Source organism: Triticum urartu, chromosome 7 (genome assembly GCF_003073215.2).
Source record: "Triticum urartu cultivar G1812 chromosome 7, Tu2.1, whole genome shotgun sequence".
NCBI lineage: Eukaryota > Viridiplantae > Streptophyta > Magnoliopsida > Poales > Poaceae > Triticum > Triticum urartu.
This window is the reverse complement of record NC_053028.1, coordinates 308,430,854-308,453,888: the sequence shown is the minus strand read 5'-3', so window position 1 is coordinate 308,453,888 and position 23,035 is coordinate 308,430,854.

The following is a 23,035-nucleotide window of genomic DNA, read 5'->3' as shown; positions in this document are numbered from 1 at the left end:
CATGCAGGCTAACTCCATCGTTCCGGATGTTTCTATCACCTTGGGTGACTACAAGTTTCTGGCTTCTCCAACTGTTCTCGGTGACTCGGATATTGATCTTATTCTCGGAATAGATTGGCTTTCTAAGCACAAGGCACATCTTGATTGTGCTGCCAGGCAGATTCAATCGACTCATTCGTCTGAGGATGTGATTGTCTTTGCCGCTCGGGATAATACCATCCATCTGTTTTCTCTCAATGAGAGGGGTGAACTCGATGCTATTTCGCAAATTCCAGTTGTTTGCGAGTATGAAGACGTTTTTCCAGAAGAGCTTCCAGGAATGCCTCCACACCGGCCAGTTGAATTCGTAATTGATCTTGAGCCTGGTACGGAACCTGTGTGCAAACGTCCTTACAAGCTCGGACCTGAAGAGTTGAAGGAGCTGAAGAAGCAACTCGATATTCAAGAGAAAATGGGTCTCATCCGGCCTAGTTCTTCTCCGTGGGGTTGTGGTGTTCTTTTTGTGAAGAAGAAGGATGGAACGGACCGACTTTGTGTTGATTACCGTCCAGTGAACAAGAAGACCATCAAGAACAAATACCCACTTCCCAACATCAATGAGCTGTTCGAACAACTCAAAGGTGCCCAAGTATTCTCCAAGCTTGATCTCCGTATGGGTTATCATCAGATTCGAATCCGTGAGCAAGATATTCCCAAGACGGCTTTCAGAACAAGTTTTGGTTCATATGAATACACTGTCATGTCTTTTGGTCTCGCCAACGCTCCTCCGACGTTCTCTCGCATGATGAACTTCATCTTCAACGCCTACACCAATGACTTCATTTTGGTCTATCTCGACGACATTCTGGTTTTCTCCAAGAACAAGGAAGATCATGCCAAGCACTTGCGTTTGGTTCTCGATAAGCTCAGGGAACATCAGTTCTATGCCAAGTTCTCCAAGTGTGAATTTTGGCTCGATGAGGTTCTTTATCTTGGTCAGCCAAGGGTGTTGCCGTGAATCCTGAGAAGGTGTGGGAACCTCCTCAGAACGTGAAGCAACTCCGTAGCTTCCTCGGTCTCGCAAGCTATTGCCGAAGATTCGTTGAAAACTTTTCTAAGATCGCGAAGCCTCTCTCAAATCTTCTCCAGAAGCACGTCAAGTACGTTTGGTCTCCGGAGTGTGATATTTCTTTCAACACTTTGAAAGAGAAATTGATCACTGCTCCAGTTCTGACTCCGCCTGATGAATCCAAGCCGTACGAGGTCTTTTGTGATGCCTCTCTCCAAGGTCTTGGCGCAGTATTGATGCAAGAGAAGAAAGTTGTTGCTTATACATCTCGCCAGTTGAAGCCTAATGAGAAGAACTACCCCACTCATGATCTCGAGTTGGCGGCAGTTGTGCATGCTCTTTTGACTTGGAGACATCTTCTATTGGGAAGAAAAGTGGACATTTTCACTGATCACAAGAGTCTCAAGTACATCTTCACTCAGCCTAATCTCAACCTCAGGCAAACTCGATGTGTCGAAATGATTCAAGAGTATAATCCGAGTATTGAGTATACTCCAGGCAAGGCCAATGTGATTGCTGACGCTTTGAGCAGGAAAGCTTACTGCAACAGTCTTATTCTCAAGCCTTATCAACCCGAGCTTTGTGAAGCTTTCCGCAAACTTAATCTGCAAGTTGTTCCTCAAGGATTCCTCGCCAACCTTCTAGTCTCTCCTACCTTGGAAGACCAGATTCGCCAAGCCCAGCTTCTTGATGCTATGGTGAAAAAGGTGAAGATTGGGATTGCCAAGAGTCAGTCCAAGTACAAGTGCTACCGCCTTGATGACAAGGACACTCTATTCTTCGAGGATCGTATTGTTGTACCCAAAGGTGACCTCCGTAAAGTGATCATGAACGAGGCTCACAATTCTCTCCTCTCCATCCACCCTGGGAGCACGAAGATGTATCAGGACCTTAAGCAGGCTTATTGGTGGACTCGAATGAAGCGCGAGATCGCTCAATTCATGAATGAATGTGATGTCTGCAGAAGAGTGAAGGCAGAACACCAAAGGCCAGCTGGTCTCCTCCAACCTCTTGCCATTCTAGAATGGAAGTTTGACCACATTGAAATGGACTTCGTGACTGGTTTTCCAAAGTCCAAGCGTGGCAATGATGCTATATTCGTTGTCATCGACAAACTCACCAAAGTGGCTCACTTTCTGCCTATCAAAGAGTCGATCACTGCAGCTCAATTGGCGGAACTCTATACCTCTCGAATTGTCTCTCTGCACGGTATTCCTCAAGTGATCTCTTCAGACCGTGGCAGCATCTTTACCTCAAAGTTTTGGGATTCTTTTCAGAAGGCCATGGGCACGAACATCCGCTTCAGCACAGCTTTCCATCCTCAAACTAGCGGTCAAGTCGAGCGTGTCAACCAGATTCTCGAAGATATGCTCAGGGCTTGTGTGATCTCTTTCGGCATGAAGTGGGAGGATTGTCTTCCTTATGCTGAATTCTCCTACAACAACAGTTTTCAAGCAAGTTCGGGCAAGGCCCCATTTGAAATTCTGTATGGCAGGAAGTGCCGTACCCCTCTCAACTGGTCTGAAACCGGTGAACGTCGGCTTTTGGGTAATGACTTAATCATAGAGGCAGAAGAAATGTGCAAAGTCATTCGTGATAACCTCAAAGCAGCCCAATCCCGCCAGAAGAGCTACTATGATAGTAAGCACCGCGATTTGGCTTTCGAGATCGGAGATCATGTTTACCTCCGCGTCTCTCCTATGAAAGGTACTCATCACTTCGGTATCAAAGGGAAGCTTGCCCCCAGATACGTGGGACCTTTCAAGATTGTCAGCAAGAGAGGCGACCTCGCCTATCAACTCGAGCTTCCTTCAAACTTTGCAAATGTTCATGACGTGTTCCATGTCTCTCAGCTTCGAAAGTGCTTCAAGACTCCTGACCGCACCATCAACTTCGAGGACATTGAGCTCCAAGAAGATCTCTCTTATCGCGAGCACCCAGTTGCTATTCTTGAAGAGACTGAACGCAAGACTCGCAACAAGTCAATCAAATTTCTCAAAGTCAAGTGGTCACACCATTCCGACCATGAAGCTACCTGGGAACGCGAGGATCAGCTCCGTTCTGAGTACCCGGCGTTCTTTCAGTCCTAGATCTCGGGACAAGATCCTTTCGTAGTGGTGGAGTGTTGTAACACCCCGGATATAACTTTCCCAATTTGTACTCCAACTCTTGCCGTTTCCGGCGTTAAGTTATATTTATTTCCTCGGGTTCGGGTTTTTGTCTCCGTGTGTTGTTATCGTTGTCATGCATCTCATATCATGTCATCATGTGCATTGCATTTGCATACGTGTTCGTCTCATGCATTCGAGCATTTTCCCCGTTGTCCGTTTTGCATTCCGGTGCTTCGTTCTCCTCCGGTGGCCATTTCTAGCTTTCTTTCGTGTGTGGGGACTAAACATTTCCGGATTGGACCGAGACTTGCCAAGCGGCCTTGGTTTACTACCGGTAGACCGCCTGTCAAGTTTCGTACCATTTGGACTTCGTTTGATACTCCAACGGTTAACCGAGGGACCGAAAAGGCCTCGTGTGTGTTGCAGCCCAACACCCCTCCATTTTGGCCCAAAACCCACCTAACTCTGCTCCATCATCTAGAGCGTTCGATCACGATCGCGTGGCCGAAAACCGCACCTCATTTGGACTCTCCTAGCTCCCTCTATGCCTATATATAGACCCCTTCCCCGAAATCCGGATCCCCCCTCGTCCAAACCCTAAAAATCATCCTCTCCGCGCCGGACATGTCCGTCCGCCGCCGGACACGCCGCGCCGCCACCCGCGGCCACTGGGAGACGCCACATGGCGCGCCGCCACCTCCTCCCACCGAAGCCCGCTCGGCCCGAGGCCGGCCCCCGCGGCCCGTAGCCGCCCGCCGCCTCGCGCCGCCGCCTCGCCCAGCTGCCGTCGCCGCCTCGCCCGGCCGCCGCCGCCTCCGCCGATGCCGCCGCCTCGCCCGGCCCGCGCCCCGCCGCCGCCGCCTCGCCCGCCGCCGGCCTCGCCCTGCCGCCTCCCGCCGTCAACGCCGGCTCCGGCGAGCTCCTTCCCCGCCGGTCTACAGTGCTCGGGCCGCCTCGATTTCTGTGCGCGAGATCTAGATCCAAAAAAACCCTAGGTCAAATTCGTCTAAGTCCCGAAATTCTCAGTCCATATGCTCATGTTCACGGCTCCGTAACTTTGCATCCGTACCTCCGATTCATGCATATAGCATATCAAAATGTTCATCTCAGAGAGTACATCATTTCATTCCATTGCATCATTTTCATTTGCGTTTATCGTGATGTCTTAAATGCTGTTAGAAGAAGGCTACTTGAGATAATTGTCAGATCTGCTACTCCGTTTAGCTTTTTGTCATTTTTTGCTATGTTTAATGTGTGCTTGCTATGCCCTGATGCTCTACATGAGTTTTGTTAAGGGTTTTGTCATCTTTCCAGAGGTGCAACCCATGTATTTTTGTGATGTGTGTGGTGCACTTGGTAAATCTGTTTTCAGAGACAGTATTTTCAGAAAGTCCTGGAGTTGTTTATCTCATGATGCCATATGTTCATGTTGTTTCCTAGTGATCCGTGCCCCTTTTGAGGATGATCAGTAAGGACGGTTTGTTAATCTTGTAGTGCTATATCCATCCATGGCTTTGTCTGCAATTATGGAGCACCCTAGCTTGAGTCAATCGAGCTCTACTTTTGCTACTTTGTGAATCTGGGCAGATTGTCAACTTGTTTGCAATTTTGCCGGTGATGTTGTAGTTGATCCGTGCATGCTATGCTATTGTTCTTACCATGTCAAGCTTGCATTTTGTGCCTTCTTGACGGAGGTATGCTTGTCTTGCCATGACTTGCACCGTAGTGAGTGCATCGAGCTCGTAAACATGCCTACTTGAGTTATATTTCAGCATGTGTCAGTTTTCACCAAGTCTGAAAACTGATTATGTTTTTGCTATGTTCACATGCTTGCAATTGTATTTTCTGATCCCTTTTGGCTCAAGGTCACTAAGGGACTTTTGTTAAGCTCTTTGAGTAGCTCCATGCCATCTTTTACTTTGCCATGTTCAGGTCCTGTAGCATGTAGTTTTGTTGCTCTGAAGAGGGCTACCTACCTGATCTCGAATTCCAGACAAGTGTTAATTTCACTAAGTCTGAGATCTGTTTGCCATTTGCATTTTTGCCATGCTTGTTTGAACCTGTTAATGGATGAATTGGCCGTAGCTCAGTGCTAGACTTTTGTTAAGCATCTTGTGTGCATCCCTTCCATGTATTTTGTTGTCATGTTTGGGTGCTGTAGCATGTCCATTTCATTGCATTTAGATGCCTACTTATAAATCGCAGACAAGTGTCATTTTTGAATCGCTTGCCATTTCCAAACCGTAACTCCGATTCCGGCGTTCTTTATTATCGTTGTTTCAAGCGATTTCATTCTCATCTTTCCAGTGGCACAATTGGAATTCCATGTTGAGGCCAGGTTCTTGCATTTCCTGTCATATATTGCATTTTGCATCCCGCATCGCATCCCGCATAGCACGTCATCTTTGCATCATATTGTTTGAGCTTTACATGTGGTTGATTGTGTCCTTGTTGCTTGTTTCTCTTGTTTGGGTAGAGCCGGTAGACGAGTTCGCTAACGAGGAGCCCGTTGAGTTTGCTTTCAAGGATCCAGTCAACTCTGACAACTATGCAGGCAAGATGATCATACCCTCGAAATCACTACTATCTTTGCTATGCTAGTTTGCTCGCTCTTTTGCTATGCCAATGCTACGATGCCTACCACTTGCTTTCAAGCCTCCCAAATTGCCATGTCAAACCTCTAACCCACCTTTGTCCTAGCAAACTGTTGATTGGCTATGTTACCGCTTTGCTCAGCCCCTCTTATAGCGTTGCTAGTTGCAGGTGAAGATTGAAGGCCGTTCCTTGTTGGAACATTTATTTACTTGTTGGGATATCATTATATTATCTTGTTACCTTCATGCCTATATATACTTGGTAAAGGGTGGAAGGCTCGGCCTCTCGCCTAGTGTTTTGTTCCACTCTTGCCGCCCTAGTGTCCTGTCATATCGGTGTTATGTTCCCGGATTTTGCGTTCCTTACGTGGTTGGGTTATAATGGGAACCCCTTGATATTTTCCTTGATTAAAGCTTTTCCAGCAATGACCAACCTTGGTTTTACCATTCGCCACCTAGCCTTTTCTTTCCCTTGGGTTCTGCAGACTCAAGGGTCATCTTCATTTTAACCCCCCCGGGCCAGTGCTCCTCTGAGTGTTGGTCCACCTGTCAGCTACCGGTGGCCACCAGGGGCAACTCTGGGCTGGCCTACCCGTACCTAGGACAATCTGAGTGTGCCCTGAGAAACAGATATGTGCAGCTCCTATCGGGATTTGTCGGCACATTCGGGAGGTGTTGCTGGTCTTGTTTTAACCTGTCGAAAGTGTCTTGAATTACGAGATACCGAGTCCTGATCAGAACGTCTTTGGGAGGAGGTCTATTCCTTCGTTGACCGTGAGAGCTTGTCATGGGCTAAGTTGGGACTCCCCTGCAGGGATTGAACTTTCGAAAGCCGTGCCCGCGTTATGGGCAGATGGGAATTTGTAATTGTCTGGTTGTAGATAACTTGAACCTTAATTAATTAAAATGAATCACTGAGTGTTTACCGTGATGGCCTCTTCTCGGCGGAGTCCGGGAAGTGAACACGGTGTTGGAGTAATGTTTGCGCAGGTTTCTCGCTAGTTTCTCGCTCGCACTTTGCCTCCTCTTCTCGCTCTCTTTTGCGAATAAGATAGCCACCATACTTGCTAGTCGCTTGCTGCAGCTCCACTCATATTTTTTACCTTGCCTTACCTATAAGCTTAAATAGTCTTGATCGCGAGGGTGCGAGATTGCTGAGTCCCTGTGGCTCACAGATTACTATTACACCAGATGCAGGGCCTGATGTTTCCGCTCCAGGAGACGCGTATGAGCTCAAGTGGGAGTTCGACGAAGACTCTCAACGTTACTATGTTTCCTTTCCCGATGATCAGTAGTGGTGCCCAGTTGGGGGTGATTGGGACCGTGTCGCATGTTGGGTTCTCTTTTATTTTGGTGCCGTAGTCGGGCCATGAGTGTTTGGATGATGTAATGTTATTAATGTACTTGATTGACGTGGCGAGTGTAAGCCAACTATGTTATCTCCCCTTTATTATTTATATTACATGGGATGTTGTGAAGATTGCCTAACTTGCGACATATGCCTTCAATGCGATTATGTCTCTAAGTCGTGCCTCGACACGTGGGAGCTATAGTCGCATCGAGGTGTTACAGTCTGCAAACTAGCTGGTTACACAGATGTTTGCGGACAGGTGCGCGGTCATGTTGTTCATGACGTTTGTGACCCGTCATGGCACATGTACCAGACTGGATGCACAGACGTATGTGCCAAGAGGGAACGTTCCTGTGGCCTGACAAGGACGTCGGTTCCTCTGAGTGGGGGTGTATATGATAGCCTGGCTTAATAGGGATGATAGACTACTCATATCAATAAGGAATTCCTTCTTTTTCGGAAGCCCATTCGGACAGAACTCCAAAGTTAAGCGTGCTCATCTTGGAGTAGTTTCAGGATGGGTGACCGACTGGGAAGTTTCTCCCGGGTGCGACGAGTGAGGACAAAGTGCGCAGAAAAGACTAGTATTGATCTATGGGGCCAGTCTAGATCCCGCGAGGGGAAACAACCACCGGCGGGTGTGTCCGGGGCGTTACAAGTTGGTATCAGAGCACTCCAAGGTCAACTTGATGAATGCAGCTCAGGGAGAGGACTCGTCAGATGTGATCATGGGTAACCTTCCTGTTAATGATATACCTGCAAAAGTTCTTTTTAACACTGGTGCATCGCATTGCTTCATCTCGAGACCGTTTACAAATAGGCATGAATTGGTTTCGCAAGTTTTGCCCAGTCATTTAGCAGTTGTCTCTCCCGGTAAGCGCATGCAGGCTAACTCCATCGTTCCGGATGTTTCTATCACCTTGGGTGACTACAAGTTTCTGGCTTCTCCAACGGTTCTCGGTGACTCGGATATTGATCTTATTCTTGGAATAGATTGGCTTTCTAAGCACAAGGCACATCTTGATTGTGCTGCCAGGCAGATTCAATTGACTCATTCGTCTGAGGATGTGATTGTCTTTGCCGCTCGGGATAATACCATCCGTCTGTTTTCTCTCAATGAGAGGGGTGAACTCGATGCTATTTCGCAAATTCAAGTTTGTTTTGCAGAGTATGAAGACGTTTTTTCCAATTGAAGGTCTCTAAGCTCATCACATAACTCCTGAGGTAAACCTCCTGCTGTAAGGGTATTAACATAACTCTTACGGCTCAAAGCATCTGCCACAACGTTGGCTTTTCCTGGATGATAATGCAGACTCATGTCATAATCCTTTATAAGTTCCAACCATCTCCTTTGCCTGAGATTCAACTCTTTCTGCGTGAAGATATACTTCAAACTCTTGTGATCTGTGTAAACATCACAACGATTCCCAATAAGATAGTGTCTCCATGTCTTGAGTGCATGCACTACAGCTGCCAACTCCAAATCATGCATGGCATAGTTCAACTCATGAGGTCGAAGCTATCGTGAAGCATAAGCTACAACTTTCCCCTCTTGCTTAAGAACACCTCCAAGTCCCTGACGTGAAGCATCACAGTACACATGAAAGTCCTTGTGTACGTTAGGCAGGACTAACACTGGGGCTGTAACCAAACGCTTCTTCAACTCTTGAAAGCTGGCTTCACACTCTTCCGTCCAAACGAACTTGGTGTCCTTTTTCAACAATGATGTCATGGGCCTGGCAATCTTGGAGAAATTTTCAATAAATCTCCGGTAATATCTTCCAAGCCCAAGAAAACTACGAATCTCGCCAACTGTGGTGGGTGCATTCCATGCCGTGACTGACTCTACCTTGGTAGGGTCCACTACAATCCCTTCACCTGACACTACATGTCCAAGGAATCCGACTTCCTTCAGCCAAAACTCACACTTGCTGAACTTGGCATAAAGTTGATGTTCTCTAAGCTTCTCCAAAACTAAGCGCAGATGTTCAGCGTGTTCCTCCTCATTCTTGGAGTAAACCAATATGTCATCAATGAATACCACAACAAACTTATACAGGAACTCCATGAATACTTTGTTCATCATGTTCATAAAATAGGCAGGGGCATTAGTCAAACCAAAGGACATGACTGTATACTCATAAAGCCCATACCTTGTGGTAAAAGCTGTTTTGGGTATATCCTTCTCACGAATCTTCAACTGTTGATAACCAGACCGAAGATCGATCTTGGAGAAAACACTAGCTCCTTCTAGTTGGTCAAACAAGTCATTGATCATCGGTAGAGGATACTTGTTCTTGATGGTAACCTCATTCAAAGAGCGGTAATCCACACACATTCTCAAGGTTCCATCCTTCTTCTCCCCTAAAAGTACTGGGGCTCCCCAAGGTGATGAACTCGGGCGAATATACCCTTTCTCTAGTAACTCCTTAATCTGTTTCTTGACTTCCTCCAAATCATTAGCAGGCATTCGATACGGCCTCTTAGAGATAGGCACTGTGCCTGGCAGCAACTCAATCAAAAACTCAATCTCCCAATCTGGCGGCATACCCGGTAACTCATCCGGAAATACATCGGGATAATCCTTCACCACTAGTACTTCTTCCTGCACAACTCCCGTAAGAGAGTTCACCTGAGTCCTCTTAGGCTTAAGCATGGACACGTACTTGATCCTCTTCTTCTCTGGGTGGTGAGAAAAATTGATCTACTAGCACAATCAATGTTTCCCTCGTACTTGGACATCCAATCCATCCCTAGGATTACATCCAAACCTTGCGATTCTAGTATAATCATGTCTGTGGGAAAAACATGTCCCCTATGTTCAAAGGCAATTGGAAACATCCCTGACTAGCCATAGACTCGGCTCCTAGGGAACTCACTAGAATGGGTGCCTTAAGAGCTATGGTAGGCAACTTATGTTTATCCACAAATCCCCTTGATATGAATGAATGCGATGCACCGGTGTCAAAAAGAATGAGTGCTGGAAATGAATTAACCAAGAACTTACCAATCACTGCGTCAGGCTGCTCATAAACCTCTTCCACATTTACATGATTCACATGTCCCTTAGTGAAAGGATTGGGCTTCTTGCCTCCAGAATTCCCATTGCCATTGCCATTTCCATTCTGTGCCTCAGGGCACTCATTGGAGTAGTGACCTGTCTTCTTGCACTTGAAGCAGGTGATGTGACTTAGGTCCTTCTTCATCGGTGTGGAAGAATTGAAATGTTGCTGATTGCCATTTCCTCCATTACCATTGCCCTACTTGTGACCATGGTGGTTGTGTCCATTCCTTCCATGATGAATGTGGCCCCCAAGGTTATGGTGATTCCCTCCAAACTTGCTAGTGCCTGATCCAGAACTCCCTGAGTATGGGTTGTAGCGGGGTTTCTGTTGAACTCCCGAGTTATACTTCCCGTGACCGTACTTCCTCTTACGATTCTCCATCTGCTGGTGCTTGCCTTCAAGAATGATAGCCTTATCAACTAGCTCCTGATAGTCCGAAAATGTTGCCACAGTCAACTGAACTCCCAACTCATCGCTCAGTCCCTCCAGAAACTTCTCCTGCTTGGCTGCATCAGTGGCCACGTCCTCTGGGGCGTAACGGGCCAACTTACTGAACTCAACAACATACTAAGATACCGTGCGTCCTCCCTGGCGCAAGTTGTGGAACTCCTTCTTCTTTAGACTCATGGCTCCAGCTGAAACATGAGCAGTGTGGAACGCCCGCTGGAACTGAGCCCAAGTCACATTCTCCATGGGGTATGTGGTGGTGTAGTTCTCCCACCAAGCAGCTGCTCGTCCATCCAGCTGGTGGGCAGCAAACTTCACCTTCTCCGCATCATTGCATCCTGCCGTGGCAAGCTCCCTTCCTATCTTGCGGAGCCAGTCATCTGCGATGATCGGCTCCGTTCTGCTGGAGAACACGGGTGGGTTCAGCCTCAGAAAACGGGTAAGACTGTCAACCGGGGGTGGCGGCGGTGGGTTGTTGTTGTTGTTGTTGTTGTTGTTGTTCTGGTTCTGGTTCTGGTTTTGAATGAGCATCTGCATAAGTGCATTCTATTGTTGGATCAATTGCGTAAGCTCCGGCGGAAAGTTGAATCCGAGGTCACGTCTTGGAGGCATCTGATGGGTTTTTAGAGTGGATGAGGAGTTAGAATAGAACAAGGCCTAGCGAGTAAAATCACTCTACCCATATGCACATGATAGCAATAAAACTTCAAATCACTCCAATTCAATTTCAAACAAAGAGGTTCACATGAATAATCAAACCTAAGGTAAGCCATGTCACAAGATTTTACAAGGTCTTTCAAATGAAATAAAACTAATAAGATAACGAAATCGAATTTCTAAACTCTCATGGTGGTATAAAATCTAACTCTCATGGTGGTATAAAATCTAACTCTCATCAGATGAGGACCAGTCAACCATGTCGACATCGGGTGTCCTTGCATCGCTCTTCGTGTCATCATCTCCGAGCTCATCATTTTGGTCCCTCTCATGGCTGACATAGGCACCATACAAGTGATCCTCCTGGATGTTTTCTCCCTCATCCAGCTTCTCCTCGGCCTCCTCGAGCTCAAGCTTCAGGTCATCGATATTCTCCTGTAGTGCGTCCAGCTCTCCCTCGTGCTCGATGCGAGCGTCCTGGAGCTCCTCCTCTAGCTCGGCCTTGCGGGTCATGAGGTTCTTGATGACGACCATGTTGTCGGACAGCTCCAGCTCCATCATACGAATGTGCTCCTCCATGTTCTGGATATGGGATGCTATCTTCTCGTCCTCCAGGGTACGCACCACATCTCCATCTGCGTCGCGGCATCCATACATCACGAAGGAGGTCCTCTTGAGGTCTTCGTCATACACCTCCCGAATGCGTCCGAGAGCAATGTGAGCAGCGATACCCCTGCCCAAGCCTCATGTTGCGGTATCCACATGGAAGTCAATGGGCTTGGTGCGGTTTCCGAGGATGCGTCCGGGGATATGAGCATCGATCCTCCAATGTGTCTCCTCGGGGCAGGGTGGCTGTGAAGGTTCCAGTGAATGTGGGAAGCCCAATCTTCAGGTGCTTCGTGATCTTCACCAGCTACCTTCCAAAGGGCATGGTCTCATCGGCTGCTCAAACTCAACAAGGGCGGACGACATCTACATTTTGAAAAAGAGAAGAAATTAGTATTGAAGCAGAGAAGGTACGAGACCAAAGGATATATATGGAAAATGAAAACTATAGTTTTTATCCTATGGTTTTTCTCCATTTCTAGGGGTCGCGTCCTATAGTCAACGTGTGCTCTGATACCATCTTGTAGCGACCCGACTCGGTAAGAGTCGAAGTCTCTGTGCTTACTGTGCTAGTCCCTGGATCGACTTGCTAGCACACACAGTACTCGATGAAATAACATAAATAACACACATCTCTTTATTATATCAATAGTTCATGAGCAATACATTTATTACAAAATAGGGCATAGAGCCAATAAGCAAATACTGCGGAAGCAAAGAAGTAAATGAGTCCAACTCCACGAGCAAGGTTGAGTGTAGAACATCGACCTATCGCACCTTAATCCTCGTCGGATATATCTGCAACGTGATAAGTTGCAGCCAAAAGGGTCAGTACATTGAATGTACTGGCAAGTCACACCATAGTGTAATGAACCTACTTTTACATGCAGTTTGGCTGGTGGAAAGCTCTAAGTTTAGTTTTTTTTTGCATAAAGCTAGTTTTTCCCTATTAGAAAAGATTGTTACTCTACTACTACACATTTGCATAGGATAAGTTGGCAAATCCAACTCCATCCGTCCCCAAGTTTCATTTAAAACCCAACTATTTAATTAAAGGTGAGGAGATCTCCCGGCATTTCCACTACTAGATGCTCAAGTTGTCCGTAACTGGGGACACGGCTAATCGATTAGGTTGAAAACTCTACAGAGGTTGTGCACTTTTCCCCACAAGACTCGACCACCTCCATGATCGAAAGATCGAGACATAGCCTTTCGAAAATGTTCCCCCTTAACCCACGGATAGGCCAGTACACCTACATCATTCTACATCTGCTAGCCCATCCCGGAAGGGGTCACACTAACTACTCAACTAAGCCAGAGCCCATATTGGCCTGTGGCTGCACACGTAAGCTTCTAGACATTGGAATACGCTTGATCTCTTTGAGCCTGAGCGGACGGTCCACTAGTGGTGCACCACCATGGATTTCCCATGCGTGCCCCACTGTACTTCGCCACCATTCCCACAAGTTTCCGCCCAGGTAGTTCATTAATTAACTTAGGTCCTATTTACTACATTGTCACTCAAACTTTACAATGATCACTTCCCAATCCACGTCTACTTAGCATAGCGATATAAAATAAAACGATGGTGACAAAGTTATATGGTTTAGACCTACCTCAACGAACTACTGGGTGAAAAGCAAAGTCATGCGGCACTAGTTTCCTACCATGCAGTCCTACTTCCAAGAACTAAGTGCATAATAAAAAAACATAGGTAATGAAACATGATCAAGATGCAACTTGCCTTGGTACTGCTGGTTGAATTCTAAAGACTGACAATATTCTGCTTCGCACTCTGGGCAATCTATCGCAAAGAAGACAAACAAACGTAAGCAACATTCTAGAGACCAAAAGAACATGCATAGCAAAAAGTCTCGGAAAAACCAAATGAACATACAACACACTAAGCTACTATAGATATACTCTAAGTGCCAAACAACATAGGCCTATGGTTCAAAGAGTGATGTGAAATACAGTGCATACTATGCATACTAGTAAAAATATTAAAGGGCAGAATCTAGCGTGTGAAAATTATTGTGACAAAGGTCCAGGTGATAGGGCTTTGCTACGGTGACAGCATGCAAATGGAATCAACTTAATCGGAGCTACGGTTTGGGAGATATGGCTATTTGAAGTTTGAATTCGAATCTGAATAAATTCAAATTTGAATCTAACAAAAGTTTGCAAAAACTATGCTACTGGATAGATCTAAACAATACGAAGAATTTGCCGCTGGTTTCATTGCGTTTGGATCTTCGTTAAAAAGTTATGGCTAATCTAAGATTGTAACGCCCCAAGACCGGAGCTTCAGATGCCTTCCAGGGTTTCCGTGTTTCGTTGTGTGTTTTGTTTGGTTCATTGCATTCATCTTTGCATCATGTGCATTGCATCATGTCATTTCTTTTCTTAACTCAACTAAATAAATTGCATGGACCTTCGGTCCATTTAAACCGAGGGAATTCACATGGTGATTCTCTTTATAACATATCCTCCCGATATTAGGGAGCTATATCAAATCTTCCATTTTTGGAATCACCCATAACAGACTTGCAAATAATCACATGCCTTTGTCCCATGCATCATCTCCTTCTCCTTTCCTTCTCGATCCTTTCTTTTGCAAGGGCCACTTTCCCCTTCTCTATTAATGTTCATAATTTTCCTATAAATTCTCGACCATGCCTTCAACCTCTTTGTCAGATTTCAGATCCTTTGGAGTGGTTTTGGTTAGGTTAAAAAATGCCTCAAGTTTGAATCATATTGAAACTTGTTGTATTTTTCTACCTCTAAAAATATCCAAGGCAATTTTATCAAATAGAGTATAGTTCCAGGAGATTGAGGATATTTTTATATCTGAAAAACTCCTCTTCTAGCCCCCCTGGCCTTTTTCTTTAATTGAACTATTTATTTATATAAACAGAGAGTTTAGTCTAGGGGAGAGAGTGTGTGTGTGTGTGTGCAGGGCCTCAGCCCAGCCGTCGCCCTCTCCTCTGGGCCAGCCAGCCAGTCCGGCCTCTAGGGCCATCCCTAGACCCAACCAGCCGCCGGCCGGCCCATTCCTGCAGCGCAGCCTCTAAGGCCCAGCCTCTCCCCTTGCTAACCCTACGCCATCTCGCTCCCTTCCCCCGGTCCCTATCGCGCCGCTAGGGACAGAGCACCCGCTCTCGATCCCCTCCTCTTTCCCTCGTCTCCTCCCTCAGGCCGTCACCATGCATAGAAGACGGAGCCCGATCCCCATGGCCATGCACCCCCACGCCCGGTCCCTCTGTCGGCGACCTCCGCCGCCTTGAAGCCTCTGCTTCTCCTCGCTGGCAGGACCCCTGCGCCTCCTCCATGGCACTCCTCCTCCGGGCTCCGCGTCGTCCTGCCATGGAGGCCGAGCTCGAAGCTCCAGCCGCCCCTACCGGTGACCAGCACCACCGTGGACGTCCCCTCCGCTGCTACCACTGCCCGCTGGCGACCTCCACTGCCTCCCTGTCAGGGACCTCGCGGGCTCCCTCCGTCGCCGGCACCCTGCAGCTCCCGCCGTCCTTCTCCCTCTGTAGCGCCGCTTCCCGTCCAAGGTTGCCACCCTGTGTGTGCCACCATGCCCAGCTGGCCGCCTCAGCCCCCGTTCGCGACCGCACCAAGTCCAGCAAATCATCGCCCGACCCTGCTCTGCTTCCTGCACATGAAGCCTCTTGCATGAGCTCCCTGTCACCTGCGTCGTCTACGTGCTGCTACCCCGCTGCCCTTGTTGTCGTTGCCAGGCCACTGAATCAAGGTAGCAAGGCCGCATTCGCGGATCCCTTTCACCAAGTACCACGATAGGGGAAGACCAAGACAGAGACCTCCTCGAGTAGGAGCGTTTTTGGGATCGTCAAGACCACCTCAAGTTCGACTACACTTTGCCGCCCCGACCGAGACCGATAAGTACCACTACGACCATCGCTCGCCAAGACCGACCCCGAAAGGCTCGGATTCGTCACATGTGCAACGACCCATGTACAACTACGTGGCCTCGCCAAGTACCACTTCATGTCGGCAAGACCCGCAAGTCAGACCGCGAACGATCGACGACTTGTGGACCATGTACAACGTGAGGCACCAAACACCCGGGTAGCACAAATGCCAAGTACCCGAGATACCACTTGGACGTCAAGTACCGTCGACCCTCGAAGACTCCGTGGATGTCAAGTCCCTCGCCGTGATCCCGAACATCTACAGAAAAATTGTGCAACTAGGAACGTGAACGACTACCGCCGCCAAGATCACGAGTACCTCTACCGTCGTCATGTACCCCTACTTCCACTACCGAACGTCCCGAGAACATCTACTTCCCCTACACCGCATCGAACTTGAACCCCTCCGATAATGCATGCTTCGAAGGTATACCCTCGAGACGACGCCCGTGAACGAATGAATGCATGTTGTATGAGATGCACCCTTGTTCGATAACGTCGCCCCTCTTTTTGCCTTGCCACAGACATGTGGGAACTCGGTATCCGAGAGCACCCCACCTTCTATCGCATGACACGCTCCCGCGGCACTTCCGTTTGCATCGTGATCTCAATCGAGTTACCGGAACCGATATGTTGCGTGGCACCATTTTCGAATTCGTTGCCGTGGCACCCCTTTTCTTTCCACAACAGTGACAAATGCTTCATAATGCTCTTGTCAACTTTTTATAAAAATTGCATAAACTTGTTCATGTCATCCGCATCATGATAACAACAATTAAAATGTTTAAATTGTTGTTGCAATAAATTACTAAGGCATATGGGGATTTACCGGATTCGTTATTTGTTATATCCGGCCCCATTTAAATTGTTTACATGATGTAGTTTTGTTATGCCTCACTTCTTGCCACGTTTAACAACATTTAATATTATTTAGTACCTAACCGGGAGTGAACTAAATAATGGAATGTGGTGTTTTGCCAATATGCATCCCGATGCATATTGAGCTCCACTTAAATTGTAGTGTTGTTTGTGCACTTTGCCATGCCATGCCTCATTAAACCAGACATGCATCATACTTGGTTGTGCATCATGCCATGTTCATGTGGTGGTTGTTTACTATGTTGTGTGCTTCTGTCCGGTGTTGCTTCTTCGGGTTGGTTCCGATAACGTCGCGTTTGTGAGGACCCGTTCGACTACGTCTGTTTGTCTTCCTCATGGACTCGTTCTTCTTCCTTGAGGGATCTCAGGCAAGATGACCATACCCTCGAAATCACTTCTATCTTTGCTTGCTAGTTGCTCGCTCTTTTGCTATGCCTATGCTACGATACCTACCACTTGCTTATCATGCCTCCCATATTGTGAAGCCAAGCCTCTAACCCACCTTGCCCTAGCAAACCGTTGTTTGGCTATGTTATTGCTTTGCTCAGCCCCTCTTATAGCGTTGCTAGTTGCAGGTGAAGATTGGAGTTTGTTCCTTGTTGGAACATGGATATTTTGTTGGGATATCACAATATCTCTTATTTAATTAATGCATCTATATACTTGGTAAAGGCTGGAAGGCTCGGCCTTATGCCGGGTGTTTTGTTCCACTCTTGCCGCCCTAGTTTCCGTCATATCGGTGTTATGTTCCCGGATTTTGCGTTCCTCATGCGGTTGGGTTATAATGGGAACCCCTTGATAGTTCGCCTTGAATAAAACTACTCCAACAAGGCCCAACCTTGGTTTTTACCATTTGCCACCTAGCCTTTTCCTTTGGGAGTCGCGCATCCCGAGGGTCATCTTTATTTTAACCCCCCCGGGCCAGTGCTTGTCTAAGTGTTGGTCCAAACTAGAGCCCCTTGCAGCGCCACCTCGGGGAAACTCGAGGGCTGGTTTTAGTTGTACGGATTGCTTATCCATTGTTGCGCTGAGAACGAGATATGTGCAGCTCCTATCGGGATGTCGGCGCATCGGGTGGTCTTGCTGGACTTGTTTTACCATTGTCGAGGATATCTTGTAACCGGGATTCTGAGCCTGATCGGGTCTTCCCGCTAGAAGGAATATCCTTCGTTGATCGTGAGAGCTTGTGATGGGCTAAGTTGGGACACCCCTACAAGGATTTGAACTTTCGAAAGCCGTGCCCGTGGTTATGGGCAGATGGGAATTCGTCAATATCCGGTTGTAGAAAACCTGAAGTTGACCTTAACTAAAATACATCAACCGTGTGTGTTACCGTGATGGTCTCTTTCCGGCGGAGTCCGGGATGTGAACACGATGTTGGAGTTATGCTTGACGTAGGTTGTTCTAGGATCACTTCTTGATCATAGTTCTCCGTTCGTGCTTTGCCTTCTCTTCTCGCTCTCTTTTGCAAACAGGTTAGCCACCATATATGCTAGTCGCTTGCTGCAACTCCACATATTACCTTTTACCAGTCCTATAAGCTTAAATAGTCTTGATCGCGAGGGTGTAAGATTGTTGAGTCCCCGTGATTCACAGATAGTTCCAAAACCAGCTTGCAGGTGCCATTGAACCGTGCAGGTGACGCAGCCGAGCTCAAGGAGGAGCTCTATGAAGATCTTGTCCTTTATGTTGTTTCATTCTAGTCGATCAGTAGTGGAGCCCAGTTGGGGTCGATCGGGGATCTGTGTAGCTTTTGGGGTAGTCTTCTTTTATTTTTGTTCTGTAGTCGGACCTTGATTGTATCTGGTTGATGTAATGCTTTAGTCATGTAATTGTGTGAAGTGGCGATTGTAAGCCAACTATGTATCCCTTTCCCTTATGTATTACATGGGTTGTGTGAAGATTACCTCACTTGCGACATTGCTTTCAATGCGGTTATGCCTCTAAGTCGTGCTTCGACACATGGGAGATATAGCTGCATCGAGGGCATTACAAGTTGGTATCAGAGCCTTCCCCGACCTTAGGAGCCCCCTGCTTGATCGAATCGCTGGCGTTATTGAGTCTAGAAATGTTTTGAGTCATTTAGGAATTATATATATCGGAGAGTTAGGACTTCTTTTACTCCTCAGTCCCTTCGTCGCTCTGGTGAGGCATCCTGACATAGAGTTTTGACTCTTCTCTTCTCAAATTTCACTAAAAACAATTTAGGATCATGCGGGTATCTTGGAATCATTCCGATGGTTTTGTGACGAGAACATTGTTCTTGGTGCCTCCTGACATTTAGGGGTTGTGGCAGTGTCCCGGGGAGTTGAGCTCCGAGGTGTTGTCGTCACAATTTTATCGTTGCAGTTCTGGAATACCTGAGATTAGTTTCGCCGACATTGAAAATCTCTTTTATGCAGTTGTTGGTGAGATAACCTCGACGCCACCCAGTACTGGGGCGGGAGTTCGGGAGTATTGCCATAACTTGTATAACGGATGCTTTTCGAAGGTTGAGGTAAATGATTTCCGAAGGTTTCTTGGTTATGTGTTGAAGGATGGATACAGCTGGATGTAGGATTTGTTAGTTTTGGGTGAGATATTATGCTTCCCATGTATCCCCAACACCTGATTGCATAACCGGAAAGTTTCGGGAGTTTATAAGTGGGAATTCAAGTAGCTCTTAGGATATCTTTCCGACAAATGTATGATATGAAATTGGGGTTCGATGTCTAGTGGTCCGCCTATCCACATTTGGTTTTACAGTGGTCTCGTTGTGTCTTAAAGAGTCCTTGGCTATGCCGACTCGGGGACGCTTCGTATGTCATGTGCACTGCCTTGTACATGACGGTGCTGTACGATCGAGCCCGTGTAGGCCCCACCACGAAAACTTTGGACGAAATCTCTATCATATGTTTGTTTTGGCTTATTCTGCAAGCCAATCCTTTGTTTTGTTTTTGAGCTGTGGTATTCGAGTTGCTTCGAAGTCAAATGTTGATTCCATACCTTTTCCTAAGCTGTGTTCTCATATTCCTATGTGAATACCAATCCTTCATGATAATCGATATTGTCATGTCAATCCTCTTCTCAACCGGTGTGTTTCTCTTCAACTGGATCCGATCACTTCAACATTGGCAAGATCAATTATCAGTTCCTCTCAATGATGTTTGTTTCATTCGTTCCAAGCTGCCTTTGTTTTTCCCGCCCGCACACCCCATTTTACTCAAGGACTCAGATGTCTTAATCAAGTATCATTTTATTCTTGTGAAGTCTCTCCATTCCTTTTCCGTCAATGTTCTTATCCGGTGATTCTCATGGAGATTCTAACGGAGCTTCAAGTTCATCATTTTTCGTTCTTTTCTCCTCCGGTGGATTCAATTCAAGCGTTTGGTGTTTCTTTACCCTTTTCCTCATTTCAAGGTTTTCTCATGCCGATGCAATTCTTAATCGTTCACCTCTCGCTATTCTATTGTCCCGGAGTGCTCAAAATATCTCAGAAGGCTCGTCTTTTCATTCAAGATCAGTTCAACCTATTTCGAGGATGTTATCTCATTCAAATCATTTAATTCAACCGGCGCAATCTATATTTTAAATCATTCAACGGTGTTTTTCTTGAGTGGGCCCTAACCCACAGGTCTTTCTCCATGATCTTACCTGACTCTTCTAATTTTCCCGGAGCTTCTCAAATTCTTTTCCAAGTTTGACATAAGAATGAGTTATCATCAGTCAAATGCTTTTCTCCAAGATCTGTCGAATTCCTTTCATCATTGGCTCAACCTCTTCATTTTGATTCTTCCGGAGTGTCTAAATAATTCTTGGTGGTGTTTCTCGTTGTCATTCTCAACATTTTAAGACGAAGAAGATTTTCTCTCTCTCAATCTTGTCCATTCTCTCGATGATTCGTGATTCTAGTTTGTTGCCATCCTCTCATAATTGTTTGCAATTGTGACAATTCTTTTCACCCATCCGAAGCAATTCAAGAGTCTTCTCAGTTTTATTATCCGGAGTCCATCATTTTAGGTTTATTCATTCTCAGCTTTCAGCTATCATTCTCCAGATCTTACCGATGCATCATTAAAGTATTCTCTTATCAGTTTGTGATCTATTCATTCTCATATATCAAATTCCCTGAAGTATCTTCATTCATTCTCTAACTCTTCCCGGTGTTTCTTTATCTTTCCTTCGTTCATTTTCAATTATTACGGTGGTTCATTCAAGTTTCTCTTCTTTCGTTTATCATATCAATTTATTTGTTATTTCTATCCTACCGGTGGTTCGTTGAAGACCTTCTCAAGTTGGCGCCATATCTATCCTAATCCTTTCTTCGAGAATAAGTTGTATGCAATCCGTTTGCTCGTCATCAATTTAATTGGTGAAGGAGGAGGATAACATAATTCTTATTCTTGATTCACCCAAATGATTAATTCTTTATTCCGAGGCTCATCAAATTCTCGGTTCGAGATGCTTTATCTATTCTTTTCCCGAAGTTCCAAGTTCTCTCAATTATTTCATCGCGAAGATCCATCTAATCATTGCAAGGATTCACCTTATGTTTTCAACTTCTCCTTCCTTTCATTTGATCATTCTTTTATTACCGGAGTTCTTCATGAAGATTCTACATGTTGGTTCATAAAGGATTTAATTCCGTCTAGAAGTTTTTCATTGAGATTCTTTTCTGAGGAGCTCATGCTTTCTTCATCCTGTAATCCGGAGTGCAATTGTTTCTCCCTTATCTTTTGAGGTGGTAATATATCATTCTTCATTCACAATATTGAGATATTTAAACCCATCAATCTCTTCATTGCAATTATCTTGGGTTATATTTCACCTAAAGTTTTCCCTAAGGATTGTTGCTATTTATGGTGCTTATAAAGGACCCAAGTTCTTTATCCTCCCGGCGAAATACTTTCTCGTCTCCTTGTTGATATCAATCCAATTCTTCTTCCCGTGAGTGGTAGGTTGTCACCTCATAATTTTGAGATGTATTCCATAAGACCATATCAAGCTTATTCTTTTCGTTGTTGGTTTTTCCAACAACTCCGTTCGACCCTTCTCCTAAAGATGCCTCTTCAAGCTCTTTTGTGGCAGAAGTTGGCATTTTCTTCTCCTTTCTCCTATCTCAATTATCTTTCTTCTATTCTTTTGTTACGGAGGCATTGTGATGTTGCTCTCTTCCACCCATCTTCTTGTTTTTTCATGATAGTGTTTTTTTCTTTGCTGATCCATTCAACTGGAGTGTCGTGTTTTCTTTCGAGCTCTCTCATCTTATCAAATTTTGCACCCCTTCTCAACCGGAGTGCTGTCCAAATTATATCATTCTTATTCCTTCTCTATCTCGTTTTAACCGGAGTGTTGTGCCCTCTGCTCAAGTTCTTTTCATCTAATCAAGTTCCTTATCACTTTTCAACCGGAGTGCTGCCCGAATATGTTCTTCCTTGTTACTCTTCCCAACCGGAGTGCTTTCAATTTTGTTCTTCTTCGTTGCTTTCTTTCTTTCTATTTGTTCAACCTCTCAAGGTTCGTGGTTTCACTCGTTTGTCAAAGAAGCAACTTAGTTTTACCTCTTCTCTTTCTCTTCCGTTTTTCCCTCTGGTGCCATCCTAGATCTCGGGACGAGATCCTCTCGCAGTGGTGGAGTGTTGTAACGCCCTAAGACCGGAGCTTCAGATGCCTTCCAGGGTTTCCGTGTTTCGTTGTGTGTTTTGTTTGGTTCATTGCATTCATCTTTGCATCATGTGCATTGCATCATGTCATTTCTTTTCTTAACTCAACTAAATAAATTGCATGGATCTTCGGTTCATTTAAACCGAGGGAATTCACATGGTGATTCTCTTTATGACATATCCTCCCGATATTAGGGAGCTATATCAAATCTTCCATTTTCGGAATCACCCATAACACACTTGCAAATGATCACATGCCTTTGTCCCATGCATCATCTCCTTCTCCTTTCCTTCTCGATCCTTTCTTTTGCAAGGGCCACTTTCCCTTCTCTATTAATGTTCATAATTTTCCTATAAATTCTCGACCATGCCTTCAACCTCTCTGTCAGATTTTAGATCCTTTGGAGTTGTTTTGGTTAGGTTCAAAAATGCCTCAAGTTTGAATCATATTTAAACTTGTTGTATTTTTCTACCTCTAAAAATAACCAAGGCAATTTTATCAAATAGATTATAGTTCCAGGAGATTGAGGATATTTTTATATCTGAAAAACTCCTCTTCTAGCCCCCCTGGCCTTTTTCTTTTATTGAATTGTTTAATTATATAAACAGAGAGTTTAGTCTAGGGGAGAGAGAGTGTGTGTGTGTGCAGGGCCTCAGCCCAGCCGTCGCCCTCTCCTCCGGGCCGGCCAGCTAGTCC